Source organism: Chelonoidis abingdonii, chromosome 10, assembly GCF_003597395.2.
Source record: "Chelonoidis abingdonii isolate Lonesome George chromosome 10, CheloAbing_2.0, whole genome shotgun sequence".
Classification (NCBI taxonomy): domain Eukaryota; kingdom Metazoa; phylum Chordata; order Testudines; family Testudinidae; genus Chelonoidis; species Chelonoidis abingdonii.
Genome location: NC_133778.1, coordinates 1,719,489 through 1,738,242, shown reverse-complemented (window position 1 = coordinate 1,738,242; position 18,754 = coordinate 1,719,489). Strand labels below are relative to the sequence as shown.

At 42.5% G+C, this 18,754-nt stretch overlaps 1 protein-coding gene and 1 long non-coding RNA gene across 11 annotated transcripts in view; both read left to right on the top strand.

Moving 5' to 3' along the window:
- The window catches only part of HDAC4 (histone deacetylase 4), a 494,934-nt gene that overhangs the window by 111,102 nt on the left and 365,078 nt on the right, over positions 1–18,754 (top strand). The window lies entirely within an intron of this gene.
- LOC142047376 (uncharacterized) lies at positions 4,214–7,147 on the top strand. The gene is made up of 2 exons (XR_012656609.1): positions 4,214–5,627; positions 6,571–7,147. It is a non-coding gene; the product is annotated as an uncharacterized LOC142047376 (long non-coding RNA).

Genomic DNA, 18,754 nt, shown 5'->3' with positions numbered 1-18,754 from the left:
CACTATAGTCTGTTTCTACTGAAATGTGGGTTTAACTCTATAAGCCTTTTACACTCAGCAGCTGATGTCTGTTTGCTGTAGAAAAAGATGAAATCTGTTGCTATTTTATGAAGTTGTAATGTTAACATAATGTACTAAATATCTCATCATTTGAAGTGCTGACTTACTAGTGGATTTCAAAGAGATTCCACATAGCCTCTGCCAGGGTGGCCTTTTCTTTGTCCTTTTGTGAAAGAGATACTGTACAATGTCTTATCTGATAGTCTTCTATCCATGTGATAAAAGGTTTTATTGGCACTAGTTTGAGACTACATGTAACAGGCTTGTGAGCAACTCCCTCAAGCTTTATACCGGACTAAGGGCATAGCTACACTTGCAGATGTAGAGTGCTTTGACTTAAACCAGCCTTCGTAGAGCGCAGTAGGGAAAGCGCTGTAGTCTGTCCACGCTGACAGCTGCCAGCGCACTGGCCTGGCCTCGCCTCATTAGCAGCTCTTGCGGTGGCCACAGAGAGCAGTGCATTGTGGTAGCTATCCCAGCATGCAAGTGGCCTCAATGTGCTTTTTAAATGGGGGCGGGGTGGGGTGGAGTGTGACCAGGAGTATGTTGTATGTATGTATAGGGGGGGAGGGTGGGTTTTTTGGGGGATGAGAGCATATCAGCATGCTGTCTTGTAAGTTGAGACAGCAGCAGATCTCCCCCTCCCCCCGCGCCTCTCTCTCACACAGCATTCCACAGTAATGGTTGCTTTGTCTCGGAGCAGATAAGCATGCTGGCTGTCAAATGGAGCTTTCAAAGGGCATATCCAAAACAATGACAAGAGCAGTCACTTGACTTAAGGGGATTACGGGATGTTTCCAAAGGCTGATCAGAGTGTAGTAATGCAACACCTAGTTCACACTGATGCTAGGGCGCTCCAGTGAGGGCACATATCATAAGCATTTCTCTCAAATCTGGACCTTAGCATCCAAAATCTGGGTGCTTAGCATGAACCTCCAAGCTTAATTACCAGTTTGGATCTTATCTCGCTGCCACCAACCAGGATTCTGAGTACCTGATAAACTCTCTGGTCTCCCCAAACCTTTCCCTGGGGGACCCCCAAGACTCAGATGCCCTGAGCCTCCAACCAAGGGAAATAACCCACTTCCCTTCCTGCTCTTTACTTCCTCCCAGATTTTCCCGCCCTGGGGATACTAGGAGATTTCCCTGCTTCAATCCCTTGAAACACAAAACAGAGAGGACGATTACCCTTCCCCCCTCCTTCTTCTCCCCCCTCCCAGTCTTTCCCTGAGAGAGCCAGTACTCCTGGCACAGAGATTCCTATCCCCTTGCCTTAACTAGGAAAAGAAAATCCAACAAGTTTTAAAAAGAAAGCTTTATATAAAAAAGAAAGAAAAAACACATGACATGATCACTGCATCAAGATGACATAACACAGGGCTATTGCTTAAAAGAAAATATGAATAATCAGCCTTATTCAAAAAGATATCCAATTTAAACATTCCAGCAACTCCACACATGTAAATACAAAATACAATATAAACCTATTGCTTTTCCTTTTGTACTCACAACTTGGGAACAGAAGGGTAGAAAGAAGCTTGGAGATAGAAAAAAAAAAGCTCTTCCCTCATAGCCGAGAGAAAACAAACAGGGAGAACAAAGACAAAACACACCCAGAAGTTCCCTCCCTCACTTTGAAAAATCCGGTTTCCTGATTGGTCCTCTGGTCAGGTGTTTGGTTCCCTTTGTTAATCCTTTACAGGTAAAAGAAACATTAACCCTTGGCTATCTGTTTATGACAGCACATCAAAGATTATTCTACTTGCTGAGGTGGAGCACCAGGAGCGCTCTAGCCGTGGAATCAGAGCGCTCTGCGTGACTTGCCAGTGTGGAGGGGTAGTGAGTTAGTGCACCTGGGGCTCCTTTAATGTGCTGTAACTCGCAAGTGTAGCCAAACCCTAAGTGTGCTGAACTGAGTTGAAAAATACCATGTACCAGCTCACCTGCAAAACCATGCATGTATTTCCCATGGTAAATCTTCTCTCTCTCAAATCTGCCCCATCCTCATCCAGTCAGTTGCCACCAGTAAAGATCATAGGTCCTCTATGCAAACTTGGACGCATGCAGCTGGTCAAAAGGCTCTGTTTTCACATCTCTCATCCAGGTAGCTATGCCAGCTTCTCTAGTTCTCAACAGTTTTCCTCCAGACTTTGAGGAGAGGCAGATCAAGGAAGCTTTAATTCTGAGATTGTTTTTACCTCATATTTTTATCACTTTCCCTAGTGTCTCTTACTCTAGTAATTTGGGCAGTATGCTTGGAAAAGAGGGACAGAGAAGGATAGATTAATGGTGCACTGTTTTTGATAACACTAGGCAGACCACCATAGCAGGATAATTTTGTTCTAATTACAAAGGCTTCTAGGCTCACTTAAATCCCAGGTGGCTTCCAGTGATCGTTTGAAGAGGTGGAATGGCATGGCTTCAGATCACGTGTGCATCTTTCACACAGGGATCTCATTGCTCTGTGAATACTGAGCCTCACAACATTGCACGTGTAGGGTTTTGCAGATACAAAGTGGGTTTCAGCCTGTTTTGTTTGTGCATTTGTGTATGGGCTCCACCTGGTATATGTTGCTCTGTAGTCTGTGCTTCGGTGAATCATTCATTTGACAGGTATTAAGGGAGTGAATGGGGAAGAGTTTGGTCTACAATATATAATGGGGTAGTAGATGGGAATGTTCTTATGTCTGTCTTTTGGAAGAGAAGAGGTGTATTGATCTCTGATAAGTCCTGGAAGGGTAGGGGAGGATGGAGTTTCTGGTGTTAGCAAATATGTAGTGTCTTTCCTGATAGACTGCTTGTGCGCCCAGTCTTTGTATTTGTAAATTTATTGTACTGAGCATTCGTAGAGTGCAGATCTCCAAAAAAAGACGTTCACGGCTTTGAAAAATGACGAGTCAGTTGTGAATGGGATGCTGTCCCAGGTAAGCTTGGAAATGAGGATAGTCAGCTTCTGAATAAATTAAGCTTTCATCACTTTTTAAAAAAAAAAAATCAGTCTAACTTTTGTGGATGTGAAGAGAACTTTCCAAATATGAGCATAGTATATACTAATGCAGTGCTGTCTTCTCTGCACTGCAGAGAGCACTCTAGTGCCTCTGCAACTGCTCATAGTTTTGTCGAGATGCAGCAGAATGAGAATTAAATAGATGTTTGTTAGTTTTCTCATCCATTGGCAGAGATCTAGCTCCAGTTGTATATTCTCTGCTCTCTCAGCTGATGAATGCAGAGAATCAGGGTGTTTTTTGGGACAGGATCTTCTTGATTGAGTTTAGGGAATTGGAAGAGAGGGCACAGCATCCACCTGCTGAAATGCAGTGATTCCTCTAGTTCTGAGTACTGTTCCTTACAGGGATAACAGGTGTATTTTGGATGTGACAGTCAACATGTCTGATAGGATTTTCATCCTAACCAGGAACAACATGATCAACCCTATCCCAGAGAAAGATTCTCCTGTCCTGCATCGAACAAAGATTCCTACCTCTGGGTGCACTGCTAACCACAGGGAAATGAACACCAAGACATAATGTGATAGAAACTGGATTAGCAGAGTGGATCCTACACCCAGATCTATTTTACTCCATTGTAAGACAACTTCTTGGGCTGGTGATGGAACTCTTTGCATCTTGAAACAATAAAGTGTCCTGTCCGCTCTGTGTCAGGACCCAGGATGGATGTTAAGTGGCGAATGACCTCTTCTGAAGCTGGGCAAGGTACCTGCAATGTCTGTCTTGTTATCCTGGGAGCAGGTGGAAAGGATAGGAACAAGAGAGCAGTGGTGATAATGTTTATGCTTTTCTGTCTGAAGAGGCTATGGCTCTCAGGCTTGATTAACCTAGTATTGGATCTTTGGATATCTCTATCTCAGAGAATGTCTGCTATTGCAAGGCCAGTCCTCCATCCAGGACCATACCAATTTAAAACCCATAACTTGGATGAAGTCATTATTTCTCTCATGTGCCTCAGACAACAATTAGAACTTATTCTGCTGGGTAGTGCAAAGTTCATAGTTTTAATTACCAGGTTAAACCAGTGAAACACAGCCTTGCATTCCTCCAAGGAGGACTTTATTGTGGGGGTATAAGTGTCCAAGCAAAAAAGACCAGTCTCTGTATTTTTATGTTCTTGGCATGTTCAAAAAAGAGTGTTATATCAGTGCAAATGTTAAATACTTCCTTAGGGCAACAACGTTATCCCAATCCTGGAAGATCATAAAGCATGACCTTTGGAACCTCATTCTGCTTTTTACAGCACTGCTCAGATTGAACCTCTGCAGGAGGCCTTGTTATACTTCCGATCCATTTATAGTAGGCCTCCCAATGGCTGCTGTCTCCATCAGACAATTTTTTTGTGATGTTATGGTCGTCTTAGAGAAAGCACTGATTATTTGTAATTTAGAAAGATAGTCCTCACAGTTGTCATAACTTTCACTCTCATAGTAAATTCAGTAAATACTACTTCAAATAAGTATCATGGCCCATCCTTAGGATCATTGACAATCTCAGGACAGAGTAGACGTGTCTCCTGTATTGAGATCTTCTGGACAGCCATTATTTCACCAAATTCTGAGTGCTGGTTTTTCAGTTTTAGCCAGTTCCATTTCTTTTGTTTTGGGAGAAGATGATTTCTGTACATAATATAGCTCATTTTGAATGTCCATACTTAGCCCTGATCTACATTACGAGTTTAGGTCGAATTTAGCAGCGTTAGATCGATTTAACTCTGCACGTATCCACACAACGAAGCCGTTATTTTTGACATAAAGGGCTGTTAAAATTGATTTTGGTACTCCTCCCCTGATGAGGGGATTACACTGAAATCGAGCTTGCTGGGTTGAATTTGGGGTAGTGTAGTCGCAATTTGACAGTACTGGCCTCCGGGAGCTATTCCAGAGAGCTCCATTGTGACCATTCTGGACAGCTCTCTCAACTCTGATGCACTGGCCAGGTTGACAGGAAAAGGCCTGCGAACTTTTGAATCTCATTTCCTGTTTGGCCAGCGTGGGGATCTGCAGTTAGTGCAGATCTCATCAGCAGAGGTGACCATAATGGAGTCCCAGAACAGAAAAAGAGCTTCAGCGTGGATCGAATGGGAGGTATGGGATCTGATCGCTGTATGGGGAGATGAATCCGTGCTATCAGAAGTCTGTTCCAAAAGAGGAAATAAATAATAATAATGCCCAAACATTTGAAAAAATCTCCAAGGGCACGAAGAACATAGGTTATAACAGGGACCTGCAGCAGTGCTGTGTGAAACTTAAGATGCTGAGGCGAGCCTATCAAAAAAAAAAACCAGTGAGGCAAATGGCCGCTCCGGGGCAGAGCCCTAGACATGCTACTTCTATAATGAGCTGCATGCCATTCTAGGTGGTGCAGCCACCACTACCCCGTCTCTGTGCTTTAACTCCGTCAGTGGAGTAGCACACAACAGAGATGCAGGTTTTGGGGACAAGGAAGATAGCTCACAGCAAGGAAGCAGAGAAACTGTTTTCCCCAACAGCCAGGAATCAGTACCCGAATCCACCCAAGGCTGCATTCCGGAACTGCCAGGTGGAGAAGGCACCTCTGGTGAGTGTATCTTTTGTAAATATTATACATGGTTTAAAAGCAAGCGTGTTTAATGATTAATTTGCCCTGGCATTCATGGCCAATATAGCTACTGGAAAAGTCTGTTAAAGTGTCTTGGGATGGAGCGGAAATCCTCCAGGGACATCTCCGTAAAGCTCTCCTGCATGTACTCCCAAAGCCTTTGCAAAAGGTTTCTGCAGAGGGCAGCCTTATTCCGTCCTCCATGGTAGGACGCTTTACTGTGCTAGGCCAGTAGCACGTAGTCTGGAATCACTGCATAACAAAGCATGGCAGCGGATGGTCCTGGTATTGGCATTCAAACAACATCTGTTCATGATGTCTCTGTGTTATCCTCAGGAGAGTGATATCATTTCCTGGTCACTTGGTTGAAATAGGGTGATTTTATTAAGAGGACATTCAGAGGTGCCCGTTCCTGCTGGACTGTTTCCTGTGGCTGAACAGAAATGTTCCCCGCTATTAGCCACGTGGTGGGGGGAGGAGTGAAGGGGTCATCCCAGAGAATTGGGGGGATGTGTGGGTGGGTGGGTAGTTAATTGAGTTTATGCTGCATGTTAACCCGAAAACCGCAGTCCCTCCTCCTTTTCAACGGCCAACCCATTTTAAATGGCCAACCCAGCGGCTGCTTGGTATGGGAAATGAGGGCATTGATGCTGTTTGAAACCATTCCCATGTTATGAAGGTTAAAGAAGCCAAAAGACTGTCTTACCATGGCTGCTTGTAAGCCAAATTCTGTTGCTCGGCCCTGCGTGAAAGATCTCTCACATCAAACCGGCATACCCTCAATAAGAGGAAAAATGCGACCTTGTACCTAAAGCACATGTGCTATGTAATGTTAACAGCAAGGTTTACCGTGAAAGAGTCTACTCACTGTTCTCTAAAATGTCTTTTTAACTACCACTCTCCCTTTTTTCCCCTCTACCAGCTGCAAATGTTTCAACGCTCACACTATCTTCTCCTTCCCAGAGGCTAGCAAAGATTAGAAGGTGAAGAAAACTCACTCGCTCTGAAATGTTCTCTGAGCTCATGCAGTCCTCCCACACTGAAAGAGCCCAGCAGAATGCGTGGAGGCAGGCAATGTCAGAGTCTAGGAAAGCACAATATGAATGCAAGGACAGGTGGCGGGGTGAAGTTAAGTGGCATCAGCTTGATGACAGAAGGCAAGAGGAAATGCTGAGGCTACTGGAGGAACAAACTGATATGCTCCGGCATATGGATGAGGTTCAGGAAAGGCAACTTGAGCACAGACCGTCACTACAGCCCCTGTGTGACCAACCGCCCTCCTCCCCAAGTTCCATAGTCTCCTTACTCAGACACCCAAGAACATGGTGTGGCACCTAACCACTCCACCCCAGAGGGCTGCCCAAGCAACAGAAAGCTGGCATTCAGTAAGTGTTAAAGTGCAGTGTGGCCTTGTCCTTCCCTCCTCCCTCACCCCTCCTGGGCTACCTTGGCAGTTATCCCCCTATTTGTGTGATGAATTAATAAAGAATGCATGAATGTGAAGCAACAATGACTTTATTGCCTCTGCAAGCGGTGATCAAAGGGAGGGTGGTTAGCTTACAGGGAAGTAGAGTGAACTAAGGGTGGGGTGGAGGGGTTTCATCGAGAACAAACAGAACTTTCACACCGTAGCCTAGGCAGTCATGAAACTGGTTTTCAAAGCTGCTCTGCGCACCGTGCCCTGCTGTACTCTGCTAACCGCCCTGGTGTCTGTCTGCGTGTAATCAGCAGCCACGGGATTTGCCTCAACCTCCTACTCTGCCATAAACGTCTCCCTCTTACTCTCACACGGATATTGCGGAGTGCACAGCAAGCGGTAATAACAATGGGAATATTGGTTTCGCTGAGGTCTATCCGAGTCAGTAAACTGCGCCAGCACGCTTTTAAACATCCAAATGCACATTCTGCCACCATTCTGCACTTGCCCAGCGTATAGTTGAACAGCTCTTGACTACAGTCCAGGCTGCCTGTGTATGGCTTCATGAGCAATGGCGTTAAGGGATAGGCTGGGTCCCCAAGGATAACTATAGGCATTTCAACATTCCCAACGGTTATTTTCTGGTCTTGGAAGAAAGTCCCTTGCTGCAGCTTTTGAAACAGACTAGAGTTCCTGAAGATGTGAGCATCATGTACCGTTCCTGGCCATCCCATGTTGATGTTGGTGAAACATCCCTTGTGATCCACCAGTGCATGCAGCACCATTGAAAAGTATGCCTCTCGGTTTATGTACTCGCTGGCTTGGTGCTCTGGTCCCAAGATAGGGATATGGGATCCGTCTCTTGCCCCATCACAATTAGGGAAGCCTTGATATCAGCAGCTCTTTGTTTGCCTTGGCTACTTGAATCACAGCAGCCCCCACAGTAGATTTGCCCACTCCAAATTGATGCCCGACTGACCGGTAGTTGTGTGGAGTTGTAAGCTTCCACAGGGCTATCGCCACTCGCTTTTGAACTGTGAGGGCTGCTCTCATCTTGCTTTCCCCGGCCCTGAAGCGCAAGAATACCAAGTCACAAAGTTCCATGAAAGTGCCCTTACGCATGCAAAAGGTTTGCAGCCACTGGGAATCGTCCCAGACATGCAACACTATGCGGTCCCACCAGTCTGTGTGTGTTTCCCGGGCCCAGAATCGGCATTCCACAGCATGAACCTGCCCCATTAACACAATGATGTCCACATTGCCAGGGCTCGTACTTTGAGAGAAGCCTGTGTCCATGTCCTTATCACTCTCATCAGCGCGCTGCCGTTGCCTCCTCTCTGGTTTTGCTTTTGCATATTCTGGTTCTGCATATACTGCAGGATAATGCGTGTGGTGTTTGCAGTGCTCATAATTGTGGTGATGATGTGAGTGGGCTCTGGGCTTGCTGTGCTGAAAAAAGGTGCAAAACGATTGTCTGCTATTGCTCTGACGGAGGGAGGGGTGACTGACGGCATGGCTTACAGGGTTGGCTTACAGGGTTGTCACACAGAGTGGCCCCCTCAATGACTGAACTCACAACCCTGGGTTTAGCAGGTCAGTGCTCAAACCACTGAGCTATCCCTCCCCCCAACTATTCACGGGATGGAGGGAGGGGGTAAATGAATACAAATGAGTACAAAACAAATTTGGTCTCTTTTTTATTGTTTTGATCCACTCCATCTCTCTTATACATCTTAAGCTGGCAGCAGACAGTGCAGTACAACTGCTAACCATTGTCACCTGGCTGCTCGCCAGAAGATGGTGCAGTACGACTGCTGGCCGTCGTCATCTCCCATTTATGTCCAAGCACCCCTGGTAGACCTCACCGAGGCCAGCCAGGAGCACACATCTGCCCAGGTGCCCCCGACTGACCTCACTGAGGTCGGCTTAAAGAGCACCCAGGAGACGACGACGACGGCTACCAGTCGTAATGCACTGCCTGCTGCCAAAAGGCAATGAGCTGCTGCTGTGTAGCAATGCAATACCATTCTGGCAGCACTCAGGAGACTTACGGTGAGCTGAGCGAGTTCTGTGCTTGCTGTAGTATGTCGTCTGCACGGGCAACCCAGGAAAACAGGCGAGAAATTATTTATTGCCTTTGCTTTCGCAGGGGGGAGGGGAAGAAGGGGCTGATGACATTTACCCAGAACCACCCGTGACAATGATTTTGCCCCATCAGGCATTGGGAGCTCAACCCAGAATTCCAGTTGGTGGCGGAGACTGGGAACTGTGGGATAGCTACCCACAGTGCAATGCTCCGGAAGTTGATGCTAGCCTCGGTACTGTGGACTCACTCTGCCGAGTTAATGGTCTTAAGTGGGGGGACACAGAATTGACTGTATAAAATCGATTTCTAAAAAATCGACTTTTATAAATTCAACCTAGTTTTGTAGTATAGACACACCCTTACTGATCCTGTTTCCAAAATCCCATTGGAACCAATTGGTGGATCTAAAAATAGGAAAATGTACCTGTGCTTACCTGAAGATGTCCTTTCTTCAAGTAATAAAGTCCACAGATCTACCCAGGAGAGAAATTTGTGATCCAGAACAGAAATGTATATTGACATCGAAGAATTAAAGTTTTTGTTTTTAGGTGAAATTCACCATGTTCTGCACTAAGCAAAATTATTATGCTCTTTCCTCAAACTACATTTTAACAGTGGTCTGTAACTTAGAAAAGTAGATTTTAATTTTCCTGGATGTGGAAGTAATCTCAACTGGATGGAACTTCCAGGATGTGGGTCATTCCCCTGCTGCCAGTGATGGGCAGGCTTGGTTCTGCCCCTTAGCTGCAAGCAGATTGAAGTACCCATCGTAGGAGATGGGTAACAGAGCTGTGGATCTTATTGCTTGATGAAAGGCAACTTTCAGGTAGCAGGGATAGATTTTCCTATTCACACAGCAGGATGAAATAAAGATGTATTGTGCAAATCAGGGATTGGAAATTATGATTTTCACTAGCTCATAACTACAAATCTGAAAGGCATTTTATGCGCATGGACTCCAGCACTTATCCCTCTTCCAAACTTCAGAATCCTGCTGCAAACTGCAGAGGAGTTCTCTTCAAAGAAATGAATGCAAGAATTTTTATGATGGAAACTATTAAGCAACGTGTTGCTTCTCTCCTTATACAGTAGGGATACAGTGGACCTCTTGAGTCCTGATCCAATGTAGCACTTAAAAACGTGGTTAACTTTAAAACACATGGCATCCCATTGAGAGGGTACTCACATGCTTTTAAACTCATGTTTTGATTGCTTTGCTGGACTGAAGGTTTGATTCTGTTTTGTCTTGTATATAATCCCTGCAATAACTAATCTCTTTCCAGTGCATGCGTACGTATATAGATCACATTTAGTGCTGACCGCTGCACAATCAGTTGCATTTATCATTCATCTTTACTGCCTCACGTCCTGCTCTCTGCCCAGTCATTCATCCATTTATTATTCCAAATCTCTGTATAGCAACAGTCACCATTTAAAAAAATACAACAAAAACAATCCTGTCCCCGAAATCTTCTTATCCCAAATGTAAATCTTCCCCACAGAAAATACTCTTGAGATCCAGGATTTGATCTTACACTCGGACTGGTTTAAGGTTTGATAGTTTGGAGTCCTGCAAAGCTATCAATTGGAATCTTACAACCTGGAAAAGAGCGAGATTTTCAGATTGGGGAAACATGGCACTTGCTTCCAGAGATCAGTCTAGTTATATCTTCCATGCTGAAATACTGAAAAAGAGAGAGAAATGTAAATGAGATTTAAATTCGTAACTTTAATAATCTAAGTTAAGAGCAGAACTAAAATTCTTCTGTAATATGATTTTTAATGTGGCAACCTAACTTTTTCAGTGCAAACTGAAAGGAAGTTTACCGTAAACGTATTCAAAAAAGATTTTATTCCTGACTCTAGCCCAATCAGTAAAGAAAATCCTCCTCATTTCACTACAAAAGAAATAAGTGGAAACTGATTAGATACTATATTCTTGTTTGGTGTTCAGCTGTATTTGCTGAACATCTTTACAAAACTTACCTACAGTTTCAAGTTAAAGGCTTTGCAGCTGCTAGCATTTTTCCTGTTCAATAACAGCTGTTATATTGGCAAACCCATTTTTATCATGGGAGATGCTAGCAGAGTGAGAATGAATCCGAAACAACTGTTTGTAATCCATGCTGTATAGATCAATTACCATGAAAACAAGTCACTCAATTGTTTGCCGCAGGCATGCACCTTGAACTGTTTCACTCTATAAATAGTACAACATCATGTCTTCCAAGAAGTGTAAGTTAAAAGTCTTGCACCATGAGAGCATGAGAAGAAAAATATTAAACCATTCTGTGAAGTTGAACCACTTCCCCTATATTCTGGAAGTAAATGGAATGAAAGGATAGCCACACAAATGTATCTACTTATGAGAACACTGAGTACAGTTCCCAGACCTGATGAGCTCTGTGTAGCTCAAAAGCTTCTCTTTCAACAACAGAAGTTGGTCTAATAAAATATTACTTTCACCCACTTTTTCTCGTATGAGAACTGTGTTTATCTTGCATACTAATATATTACTAATAGTAACGTCCTGTATAAAAGGCGTGATCAGTACTGCTGCTGTTCAGCAGTTTAAGTAAGCTTTCATCCAAAACTCCTATGACAGTCCTTTCCAAAATTTTATTGAAGAGCCCAGATACTTCAATCGGTAGATTTGTTTAAACATTCAGCATCAGTGACTTTTTTGTCACATTGCTAACTCACTTAAAATAACACTGGAGGATTCAATCTTAAAAAAATTATAGAAATTCCAATCAGTTACTGTACTCCAGTCAATTTATTTGCTATTAGTTTATTAAAGATAAAAAAAGTTTAATCAGCTATACAAGGTATAGTATAGTAGAGTTGAGGCAGTACAGACAACTGTATGTGTTACATTTTGTTATCAGTTTGTTTTTAATCACTTCATCCCATCTTTCATCAAATAGTTTAGTTACAGACAGTAAGTCTTTCCATTTCTCAGAGCTCTTATTCTTGTGAATTACAATTTCTTTGGGGTGATTTTTGGAATGAGAGTAATAACATGTAATGTAACGAAATATACATATTGGAGACTTTCACAAGGACTCTGAGGAGATGTCTTTCCTGATTTATTGAAAATAAGCACATTTCCTTAACGCTATATTAGGAGTTTCTTAACATTGTAATAGGTAGTGCGGTTCCAGGTGTGGAGCAAAGTTCCAGAAAAGATCAGATAAATCCAGTCTGAATCACTTAGTTGCCATGTTGCAAGACATTTCTGATTGATTTAAAGCTTTTCCACCATAACCAGAATGATGCTTGCAACTGTCCATCCCTTTCTTTATCCCCCCACCCCAAAGACCCACCAAAAACCCAAACCAACCATTAGCCCAGGCAGATCTTCTCTATCACCAAAGAGAAGAGGTGCTGAAGCCCTTATGAAGTCTATTACGGACTTTGCTTTGCCCATCTTCTTTGAAATACGCCCAGATATCATGTATTTGGCACTAGTACAAAACCCTAGGATGAATATGTAGTTGAAATAGCTTTAGCCTCAGTTTTCTAACATCACTCTAACATTTTAATTTGGAACAGCCCCAGAAAATATGAAGATGGTTTCCTATACCATGTCATTCATCCACCATTTGTTAGTTGTTGTGTACTGTGATGTTAAACATATTGGATAGACGCCTTCACAGTTTAACAAGATTCCACTGAGTCTCATCATTGAGGGATAAAAGGCCATTAGTGCTTTGACTGCCACACTAATATTTGTGTTTTATAGACATGATTAGATGATAAAAATGTTTTATTGACTTTACTTTTAAATGTCTCCAGTGAAACCACAAGAGTTATCCAGGTAATTCCAAATGAGTGCCAGTAAAACCTTCCAGTCACAATATTTACTCTGTATATACCATACTTTTCTGAAAAACAAATTTTAAAAATATTTGAATTGGAAAAAAAAAATCTTAGCAATTTTTCTTACACTTTGGCACCTGCCGTCGGATGCCTTGGTTACCACTGTGCAGGACTCCAAAAAAAAAAAAAAAAAAAAAAAAAAAAAAAAAAAAAGATGTAAAACCCTCCTAGAAAAGCTTTTCTGGTTCAGTGGGACAATGTAGATTCCTTACATTTGTAACAAAATATATACATTACAAACTTTAAAATTTTAATGGATTTCTGTTAGGGTTTGTAAAACACTTTTTGTTTACAAAGACCCTAATATTGTACTGAACTACTTGACAATCTCAAAATAAGATGAAAAATTGACATAATCTGAAAACTTTCAGATATCACCATGCATGGTGGAGCTTTTATTGTGAATGTCTTTTCACGCATAATTCACAGTACGTCTATCTAGAATGCAGAGACTTTGCTGGGGAAACCAGGTAGGGTGGCTCAGATTTGCTGTATTTATGGAGAGAACTATATTAAGTGTTCCTGAACCATGTTAAAGGCTTTCTCAGATTAAGAAAAGAAACCCAATCTCTGATATCCTGGAAAGACCAAGACTTTGAAAATAACTGCATGAACATCACTAGATTGAGGTTTATGAAAGAAAATTGTACTACTAAGATGTTCTAAAGGCAAAGATATGTGAGAAATGTTTGTTTTTTTTCATTTGAATCCCGGTCCCAAGGTAAGTTTGAAGAATATTGGACTTCAGCTAATACTGCAGTTCTAACATGCAAAAAACCACAACTAATAGCTACAGTGCTTATCCAGAATGGATTATAATTGTCCACACACCTGTCTGTTAAATAACTTTTTTTCCAGCATTTGCTTACATCTGTAGCACAATATGCTGAATGCCAGGACCTGTATTTACATATAGTTATGCCAGACCAAAAATATGTCTTCCCACGTGGATTATAGTAGGTCTGTAGCAGTGCTGTGGTTAAGGATGAGACTAGCTTACTGCTTAACCAGTCTTGTCAAAGTCGTTTAACATTCACATGCTTGCAGGGTTTGTTTTGAAAACTTTTCCTTCGTGAGGTCCAGAGTAGGATTAGTGGTCCAAATGTTGAGGCTATTTGAACAAAATCTTTCTGAAATAGTCTCTTCTTCCCTCAGATAAAATAAACATTTTATATTGTGACATCAGAATCTTACAGTTCTTGTGACAGATTTTTGTATATGCCTGGGGCTTACACTGTGGCTCTGATTCTCTTCAAACCAATGTTACTGGTTTGAGATTGGTTTCTGCTAGTGTCCGGCACCCATGGCCCTTTGGGAAGCAATATTTAAAAAGTTACGGTAAAGGTGGGATCCGCAGTTTGATGTAAGCAGATATGATGAGTCAGAGAGAGTTGCTTGCACTTGTTTAAGCCAGAGCGTTTGCAGGCAGCCTGCCATCAGAGTAAGTGAGTGGCTCAAAGTGACATCATGTGGCCATTGAACCCAAGGAAAACCCATTTACTGGAAGTTTGATTCCTTTTGTTTGCATATTTGAGAGTATAGTGCACCTTAGTTGCTCTCTAACTGCATTCTTCTGCAGGACCTTTCCTTGGAAATGCTATCAGGGCAGATAGCAAAGCTTCTGGTTTTCAAAGTGCCTTAAAATCCACATGCATACTCAGATTTTTACTTTACAAGTATTGTCAAGGGGAAAAAACATCATTTAAATAGAGGGATAATGAAATACTATTAAGTAGCAGCATTAGGGTAAGGCATTATACTCCTTCCTCATCTTCTGAACAGTGAGACTGGTTGTGATTGAAGAAAAGCAAGTAGCTGTGACTCTCTTCAGTGTCAGCATGTTAAGAAAGGTCGCATAGCACCAGGAATTCCACCTGTAATAGAAGAGAAGGCGTGAGGCTGATGTTTGAATAATGTGGTGCTATGATCTTGTTATGTTTATCATGAAAAATGTACGTAGAGAACAAATGTCAGTTTCCTACAGTAATCCGTCCAATCTACACAAACCAAGGGCTCACATCTATCAGTTTCATCCTTCAGTACTGTAGTTATTGGAAAAAGGGGTCTGAAGGAAATGTCAGACACTTGGAAAAATGCTAGTCACACGGTCTCTTAAAAACAATTGATAAATCTCAAATGATAGCTCACCCACAAACTGGTATAAAAAGATCAAGCAGTGAACAAACAATTTTTAAATGATGTTGTAACCCAAAGGACAATTGCTGTAGACCCTTCCCACCCCGGTGAGAATGGAAATCCTAGTGCAGCCTTACTTGTGGTTGTGCTACCACCACACCATAATATTGCTATTCTACGTTACAGCCAGGTAGAGTTACTGGTGCAAATTGGAATCATTAGGTCAAGGGATTTCTCAGGTATAGACCTCTTCCCTTCTGTCCATATCAATAAGGAGCTGATTTTGAATATCAAAGTGCATTAAAATCCATATCCATTCGGAGAATGGCTGGAAAATTGGTATTCCACAACATGGCTTGGGACAGACTTGGGGAGATGGCAGCAGAGGCCAACCCATTCCTGGGTCAGTTCACACCTCTGAGTGATCATGCATTTTGGTTGCATTCATCTCCAAAGGGTGTTCTCATTCATCTGACCCCATCCCATGGAGGTACATGAGCCACTTCACAAGGCCTTCTAGAAAGGAACATTAACAGGGTGTCAGAATTCTGTCCTTCTGCTTAGCTAGCTACCATTTAACATGGGATAGGGGTATTGCTGTACTATGGGCTTGTCTACATTGGCCAGTTTCTGCGCAGTAAAGCAACTTTTTGTGCTCAAACTGCAGACACATACACATTGCAAAGCCACTTTGTGCGCAGAAACTCCTCAGTTGGAGCACTGCAAAAAAAACTGCCTTGGCGAGAGTTGTAAGGCTGTTTGCACAGAGGCTCCAGCACTCTGTTGCCAGTGTAGACACCTTGATTACTTTCTGTGTTCTAATTGGCCTCTGGAGCTGTCCCATAATGCATCAAGTGACCGCTCTGCTCATTGTTTTGAACTCCCTGGAGGCATGTGTCGCTCTCCTTTCAAAGCACCATTTCTAACAGCCCTTGAGTGCTGTGCTGATCTGCTCTGGAAGACACAGCAAACCATTAATGTGGAATGCTTGTGCTGTTGAATGTGTGTGTGGGGGGGGTAGTGGGGGTGGGAAGAGAGAGATTGCTGTGCAGAGAGCCCAGGGAGGTAGGCAGGGGCTGATGCCAGGGGAGGGGGAAACTGGTTGTTTTCTGCTGCTGTCTGAATGTACAAAACAGCATGCTGACACGCACTCTGTCCCCCAAAACAGTCTCCGTCCCCATACACATACACACTCCTGTCGCACCCCCCTACCCCCTTTTTTACTTCTGACATTATTCCAAGATTCCTCTTGTGACAAAGTACTTCAGTAATAGTTGATCTTGATGCTGGAACATTGTTGATTTTTTTTTTTTTTTTTTTCGCAGCTGACATAGACATAGATGTACTCCATAAAGATATTTTTTAATATTAAAAGTTCGGGATAAAGAAAGGAAATGGAAATACAGTAAATGAATAGTAGAATTGCTTTGAGATCTTTCACACTCGTTTCACAAGGTCCATTTGATGTTCAAGCATTGTTAACAGCGTGTTAAATGTTTTTTGTTTTAAATTTTAGCACTGCTAATAGTCTTGTCATCTATTATCAGGGAGGAAAAGGATGATGACTGTGGAGATAACCGAGGATTGTCATTAAAGCTGTTTTCTTCATCAAGCCATAAACAGCATAATTTGGTTTTTAGACTCCTTAACTGTATCAGTGGCACATTATTTCTTTTAAGGCCATAATTTGAGAGCTAGAGAAATTTAATATATTGACAACATTTTTGTTGCTCGTTTGCTCTTGGAAATCATCTCATCCATGATCTTTAAAAGCTAGCACTCTATTTCCTGCCCCCTTTTAATTTAAGAACATGTTTAGGCATCCAGCTGTTGAAACATACAGACAGTTGCCTATGGTGTTCTATCTGAAAATCCCTTTCTGTCGTAACACAGCCGGTAAATATAAGTGATCTGTTGTTTGGAGAGCACAGCTGAAGTTTCATCTTGCCAGATTTTTGGGCAGCAGTGTAACTGTTAGGAATGCATGCTTTCCCCTCTCCCCCCACCCCCCATACTAGATGGGACACTTCTTGACTTGCACAAGCAAACCAGTAACTCAAAGCTACTCACAAAATTAGCTTAAGATTTAAACTTGAAAACAAAATATGGAACGTCTTAAATCTAGGACAACCCACAGAACTTTCATTTCTGGTTACTGAAATACCTTTTGTTTCTGTCTTTCACCAACAGAAGTTGATCCGATAAAAGATATTGCCTCGCCCACCTTGTGTGTTCAAATGTTCTGGGGCCAACATGGCTACAACATTGCAAGCAACTTTAGTTTCTGGGACTGTTTTGTAAAGGACCTTGTTCTAATGTTCCAGTTCCTCTGTAGGCCCTAGCTGTCCAGTTGCTTTCATTTATAGTTGCTCTCCTGATATATGGACTGTAGAAAGAAGGCCTTTATGGACTTTGTGGATACTTTAATCACTTGAAAATGGTTTAAACTATTTTTTGTACAGCCTAGTATTGTTTAGGTTGTTTAAATATTTCTTGCCATTTCCCAGCATAAACATGTAGTCAGTCTGATATTGGCTTCTTGGTCTTCTTTCCAACTCATAGGCTTCATCAGTTAATTTCATACAATTGTGTCCTGTATCTGAATGATGTTTTAAGGTGACTAACCAAGAAAGGGAGGAGATGTGACTGCTCCAATTATGTAATTTTAAGACTTGTCTTAATTGTTCTTTAATGCCCCTCTAACATATCGATCACCTCTTTTGTTGTCTAGGGGCTGGTGTGCACTGGGAGATTACATCAGCATAGCTATGTCTCTTGGGAGTGTAAAAATGCATGCCCTTAGAGACATAGCTATGCTGTTCTGCCTCCTGATGTAGACAGAAGAATTCTTCTGTCAACCTAGCTACTGTCTCTTCAGAAGGCAGATTACCTATGCCAATGGAGAAATCCCTCCTGGACAGGGGTAATCTCTTATTTTTTTGTCAGGGTCCAAATTTCTTGGTCAGGGTGTAGTCAAGGTCTAGACTCTTGAGAAAATAATACAGAAATAACAGTCATGATCATAAGTAAATAAAAAGATTTTGTGGTCTATTCAAAAGCATCAGGCGGTCCGGATTTGGCCCACGATCTACCTCTGGCATAGGTAATGTCTGCACTGAAGTGCTACAGCGGTGCAGCTAAAGCCATGTCTATACTACTGGTTATGTCGGCAAAACTTGTGTTGCCCAGGGGTGTGAAAAAAACACTTTCTTGAGCAACATAGGTTCGCTGGCATAAGTGGTAGTCTCTGGCCTGGTCTACACTATGCGTTTAAATCGATTTAAAGAGAGTTAAATCGATTTAACGCTGTACCCGTCCACACTACGCCCTTTTAAAGGGCTCTTTAAATCGATTTCTGTACTCCTCTCCGACGAGAGGAGTAGCGCTAAAATCGATATTGCTACTTCGGAATAGTGTTAGTGTGGACGGAAATCAATGTTATTGGCCTCCGGGAGGTATCCCACAGTGCACCACTGACCGCTCTGGACAGCAATCAGAACTCTGAGGCACTGGCCAGGTAAACAGGAAAAGCCCCACGAACTTTTGAATTCAATTTCCTGTTTGGCCAGCGTGGAGCTCTGATCA